This window comes from Lactuca serriola, chromosome 3 (genome assembly GCF_051521515.1).
Source record: "Lactuca serriola cultivar US96UC23 chromosome 3, Lser_US96UC23_V15, whole genome shotgun sequence".
NCBI classification, from domain to species: domain Eukaryota; kingdom Viridiplantae; phylum Streptophyta; class Magnoliopsida; order Asterales; family Asteraceae; genus Lactuca; species Lactuca serriola.
Window position 1 is genome coordinate 29257914 of NC_136410.1, and position 6388 is coordinate 29264301.

Sequence of the window (6388 nt, forward strand, 5' to 3'; positions counted from 1 at the left end):
ATTAATTAAAAATTTTAAACTAAAAGTTCTTAAAAACCCATTGAATGTTTAGAGGAATAATCAAACTTGTATAAAATTATTCTCAACAATCGGTATGAAAGTTCTTGTTTAATCATTACAAAGAACATCCATTGCTACGATTTCTTCTATTGATTCTCCATATAGTTTCACATGTTTACATATTAAGTCTTTTAGGTTACAAATGATCATTCATTAAATGGGAAATCACAAAGAAAAAACATTAGACCACCCCATTGTTACTTTTTGCAACCGCATGCTCATTAAAAATCAATAAAGCTACCATTCAAATAATAATAAAAAACACACATAACTGACATTTTTCATAAAAAAACTATTAAAAGGTAAGAAAGAAAAGAATAAATATTCAACAATCTTGTTTGACTTTTTACCCTAGATACTGGACTTCCATTGCTGAATTCGTATATGTTTCAACTATAAAAATTTCAGTATTAGAGTACATCAACAATAAGTCGGTACAATCTATGAATAAATGTCCGTCTCACTAATGAATATTAGATGATTAAAACTCAAAAATAAAATCAATTATTAATGGTAATAGAAAAAATTACAATCATGAGAACTAAGATATGTTGTTTCGGTCTAATAGTTTCTTTCAATAGAGAGGCGACAATTAATTTGGTGAATAGTTGTGAGGAATTATATTGAATACCCTTCCATATGAACTATTAAATAGTTTTAAGACTCTTTTATTTTTTATTATCCCTTTAGACGATATTACCAAAAAAAAACATATTATAATTTTGAAGCGATAGAATTCTAAAAAATATGGTCAAAATATGTCTTCTCTACAAAGTAATTACCTTAATTATGATGCATATTTTCGTTACATCAACAACAAATCAATGTCAACATTTCATGTAAAACTCTATATGGGAACCTATATTTAATTAGAACAAAATAAATATATAAAAGAATAATAAATGTAAATACCTCATAATGGTTTTCCCTTTTCATAACAAAAAAAGTTCCTATAGCACCACCATCTGGATCCAACTATAGTTAGGAAAGAGTAAGTCGGTGTATCTGAATCAGAGGTAGCACAATATGTGAGATGCATTGTAGTCCATTAATAGCATATCGTCAATCATATCTAACTTCATAAGAACCGCATGCCATAAGTAAAATATAAAGTATGTTATGATACAATAAAGTTAATAACATAGTACAAATTGAAACAAACCAAAATGAGGCTTAAATCTTAATAGCAAGTAATATTTTGTGTTTCAGCAGGGGCATTTGGATATTTGACATCAATTCATATTCCTCATTATTATTTGAAAACCATTCATCGCCTTCGTTAACAGTCATATCAGTACAGGTCACTACAATTACCATTTTGTTTCATTTTTGTAAGACTAATCTCTCAAGCCTACACATAAATATCACCCACAATCTATAAAATCTAAAATAAAGCTCGTCTTCGTCTAAACAGTAGAGAGGAACCGGAAAACACATATTGGAGGGAGGTTAAGATTATCAAGACAGATTTGCCCTCGTGTGTCGATATTTGGGTGGAACACACCTGGATTAAGAAATGAAAGTATTGTTCAATTTCTTGATATCCCCACTATAAGAGACAAAAAAATGAAAATATACACATGTTTAGTATCACTCAATTGTATCTTTATTTTATATGAACTAAGTTTTAAATAGATATATGCATTGATCTAAAGAAAAAAAATATAAGGAAAATCACTTCTATCATTATGATAATCTTTATGTAGCAAGGGGTTCTTCATTGTCTTTTCCGTAACATGTGGCAGGTCCCAGAAACACATATTACAAAACATAAGAGTCATGCATAATCAATGCAATTATTATAATGAGTAAACTCAAGCTTTTATCTCACAAATATTTGATCGAACATGTTAAGTGCAAAGTAAAAACTTGTTTGAAAAAAACATAAAGAGTTGTACCTTATCCACTCTACAAAGCAAATCCCTTCACGTATCTCAGGATCATGTCTTGCCTGTTATTGAAACTTCTTAAACCACCGACAAAATAGCACCATTAACTTGCTCCCATCAACCAACATATGAACTTCAAACCTCATGTAAAGGTTAAATTAGAAAAAAAAAAAAATAGGATTCGAAAATACCTCAAGATGGTGAAAAATGCCTAAACCACCCACGACGATGGCCATTGAAGTGGAAACTCCAAATTTGAAGCCAAGTCGATGATTAAAGACGATTGCTCAAGCGCGGTGGTCAATGCAGGTGGAGGTGGTTGTCGATGTAGGTGAAGATGACAAGTGAGGAACGAATTGGATTGAGAGTGAAAAAGAATACACTGGAAGGAACAAAGAATAAGATAAAAAAGGTGGCAATCTATTAAAAAATAGGGAGGTTCGGTTTCAAGTTTAGTACCTACGATTCTTGGTGGTGTCGATCGGAACTGAGAACTTACGATCAGAAATATGGATGGTGACAAACCCTCGTCGGACGGTGGTGAGAAGGAAAAAACTGCCAACGTCTGCTGTGGTGGATACTAAATCGATGCATCTTCTTCTATAGCGGAGGCACACCACCGATGGAGGCTGTGGCAGAGGTGGTGTTCTGAAACGAAAATGTAAGATGGGTTTTTGGTGAATAAAAAGAAAGCAGATGATACGATTAGCGGTGAAGGGGTGTGCAATCACGGTGGAAGATAGATGGTGGAGGACTGATTCTTTTTGGAAGGCGGTCTAAGGAAGAGTTTAGAGACAGTGGAGAAGATTGGATTTGAAGTGGTGTAACATCTGGATTTAACCTGGGTTGACAAAAAGCGGGTACACAAATCCTAATCTTATCATATCATATCATATCATACTATACTATAAAGGAAACATTTTTTCTTAAACCACACCAATTTGAAACTCCCAACTATTTTTTTTTACCACATGCATTTGAAACTCCCATGACCTTTTCAATTTCTTTCTAATAATTATTATAAGTTGGTTAATAATGTTAAATAAATATCAAACCAAAAGTGTAATCATAAATAAACTAAAGTTCAATATTAAAATAATATCTTTACTTCTACTTATAAATTTATGTCTTTAACTTTTAATATATTATACTTACTATATTAGATTTAAAATGTTGTATTTATCAATTATCAGTTAAAGCTACAACTTTTGAACAGTTAGGATAAAATACTTAAATTGTTAATTTAAATACAAGATTACATGATTAACTTAAATATAAATTTAAATTTCACTTAAAAATCCCAAAGAATATTTTGTGAATAGTTAAAAGTGATAAATTGTAATGCTAAATGCAAAAACTAAATTGTAATCTCAATTTAACTAAAATATTTCCAAAATATATTTTTATAATTATTAAACGATTTCAAATAAGTAGCTTAAGATAATTTACCATAAAAATAGATAAAAATAACTCTATATAAATGATTATATTGTTACCTTTAAAAACAAAAAACAATGTTTGAAGTTTTAAATAATTACAATGATAGAAATTAAAACGTTAAGCAAATAAATTTTAAAACGATTGAGATTATGCAATTTTAATAGTTGTATATATTATCATATTATTCAAAATAATCTATATATTATATCAATTTAGTATATGAATTATTATATCAAATTTAACAACAACTTTATTATTATATTTAATAAAATATATATTTGTAAAGACTTCAACTATATATGCATTTTTATTTGCACCACGTGCATTTGAAACCTCCATGACTTTTCAATTTTTTTCTAATAATTATTATAAATTGGTTAATGATGTTAAATTAATGCAAAAACTAAATTCTAATAATAAATTAACTAAATTACATAGTTAACTTATTAGTTTATATATGTTGTTGTATGTGAGTAATTATTATTTTAAAGTCACAATTTTTGTATAATTTATGATTTTATGCAAAATAGTTCAATTATTAATTTTAATATAATGTTAAACGATTAATTTAAATCAAAATTTCAGTTAAACATTAAAAAGTTGAGAGACTATTCTATAAATAGCTAAAAGTTATAAATTATAGTGTTGAACCTAAATTGCAATTCTAAATTAACAAAAAAATGAAATTATTTTCTATAATCATTAAGAATTTTTAAATAAGTAGCTTAAATATACCTTACAATAAGAATAGCTAAAAGTAATATTATATAAAAATTATATTGTTATCGTTAAAAACAAAAACAATGTATGTTGTTTTAAATAATTACAATGAAACTAATAAAATTTATCAAATAAATTTTAAAAAAGTTAAATTTTTGAAACCAAATTAAAATAATTAAGAGTTTCCAAATATTTTATTTAAAATAACTTATAACAACAATAGTTAAAAGTAACATTGTATACAAAAATTATATTATTACCTTTAAAAACAAAAACAATGTTTGATGTTTTAAATAATTACAATTATAGAAATTAAAATGACAAGAAAATAAACTTTTTAAAATTAACTAATCTTAACAACAACTATAAACATCATTAAACAGTATATTATATTTAATTTTATTAATTAGTAACCCCTGGTAGAGACCATTGAGACACCTGATATTATAGAATTTTAAAAGATGTCTATATTATCATATAATTCAAAAAAACTATGGTATAAGAGAAAACAGCATCATTGATATATTTAAAAAACCTATATTTATAAATATTTCAAATATATTGTTGTATCCTGCGTAACGTGCGAGTATTCGCCTAGTTGGATCATAAAGTGTTGAAGCAAATTCAAAACAGCACGTGGACACAAAGAATGTATAAGGTGACATAAAATAACCCCTTAAAAGAAAGGAGATTGATTTGCAACCCCATTCATAATCAAAGGACCCATTATGTCAAAAATGTTTGATGTTTACTATTCCTAACAATGACTCTTCTTTAATATATATATATATATATATATATATATATATATATATATATATATATATATATACTAGGCATTCTTGAGGGCCGTGCTTAGCACGACCCATGAAAGGTGATTTGGTTATTTCCTTCATCATTGTCTAAAGCTTTGAAGAAATATAAGTACATTGCTATTATAGGTACATAATTCCAAGTACAATGCTATTATTAGTTAAGAAACAAGTATGTGTATGTTGCTAATACGGGTAAAGACATGAAATTTCATTGACATGTTATATCATCCTACTCTTACTTTTTTCTATTATAGCATTAGACTTCAAAAATGAAAGTATATTGCTATTATGGGTTAGGAAATAAAACTACATGCTGTGGTTTTGGACTTTTTCCGTTTAGCAAAGTGGGACCCTCCATTTTCTGTCTATCATGTAATTTTGATTTCGTCTTTTTGTTTATGACAATTGGTAGCAGATTCTCCTCGTTCGTGTCTATTGCCTCATCCTCATGATTTGGTTCACTTGGAAGCAGAGGTGCTGCAGATTCTGCAACTTCTACTCATGCAATTTAACAATCAGAATTACAGGCCACAAAGATGATAAAAAAACAAGGGTGGACAAAAAATTTGCGATTTTTGTCCCATTAACAGGAATGGGTTACCAACCCTATGACTAATCATAATTGAATAACTACACAGGGACTAAACTTTATCACTAAATGAGAATAAATAAGACCCATTTCGAGCTGTTGCTTCAAGACTACATAGATTCATTCTCGGATGATGTTAGATAAGATCAATTTAGTCGCCTAAAATTCCATTTCCCATGAAAATTTCGGCTTAGAATATAATACAATCTGAATGATTCTAGTCTAACTTGAATTAAAAAACTTGAAATTTCAAATAGGGTAACTTTGGCCACAAAACACTTTTTATTGGGTTGAATGCTTAAATGTTCGGATTTTCTGACTAAAAGCATGAATAAAAAAAATGGAAAAATATTGTTTTTATGAACGAATAAATGAAAGTTAGATTTTCTAATTTTTGCATAATAGTCGTTACATAATGTGTTTAAGATCCAATTAAGGCCATAATCCAACGAAATAAACATCATTACATGTAAAGGAAAGTAAAAAAAAAAAAAAAAAAACATGAGAATATAGAGTTTCTTGTAGAAATATATGAGTCAATAGGTTTCTACATATTTCAACTTTAAGTAGTTTTGTTGTATTATTATTATTATTATTATTATTATTATTATTATTATTGATTATATTATTTTTTAACTAGTTTTGTTGTATAGTTATTTCCATGTATATTTGGTTTTGTTTTACAAAACTAAGGACACCTATATGTGTGATTGTGTGCTTTTGTTTACAAATGATTTTATTGTATATCTTATTCAACGATATAAAACATCGAAACAACATAGATCATTTTAATAATTATTGTTTTTTTAATCTTTTCTTTTTTTTTTTAAATTCAAAGAGTTTATATTCGTATTAACAATATTGTTATTGACTCA

At 27.3% G+C, this 6388-nt stretch overlaps 1 long non-coding RNA gene across 1 annotated transcript; it reads right to left on the reverse strand.

The window, feature by feature from the left end:
• Positions 1 to 984: 984 nt before the first annotated feature.
• LOC145094321 (uncharacterized) lies at positions 985 to 2724 on the reverse strand. Its single transcript, XR_013703286.1, has 3 exons — positions 2141 to 2724; positions 1959 to 2056; positions 985 to 1564 (listed from the first exon to the last, which is right to left on the reverse strand). It is a non-coding gene; the product is annotated as an uncharacterized LOC145094321 (long non-coding RNA).
• Between the last annotated feature and the right edge of the window lie 3664 nt (positions 2725 to 6388).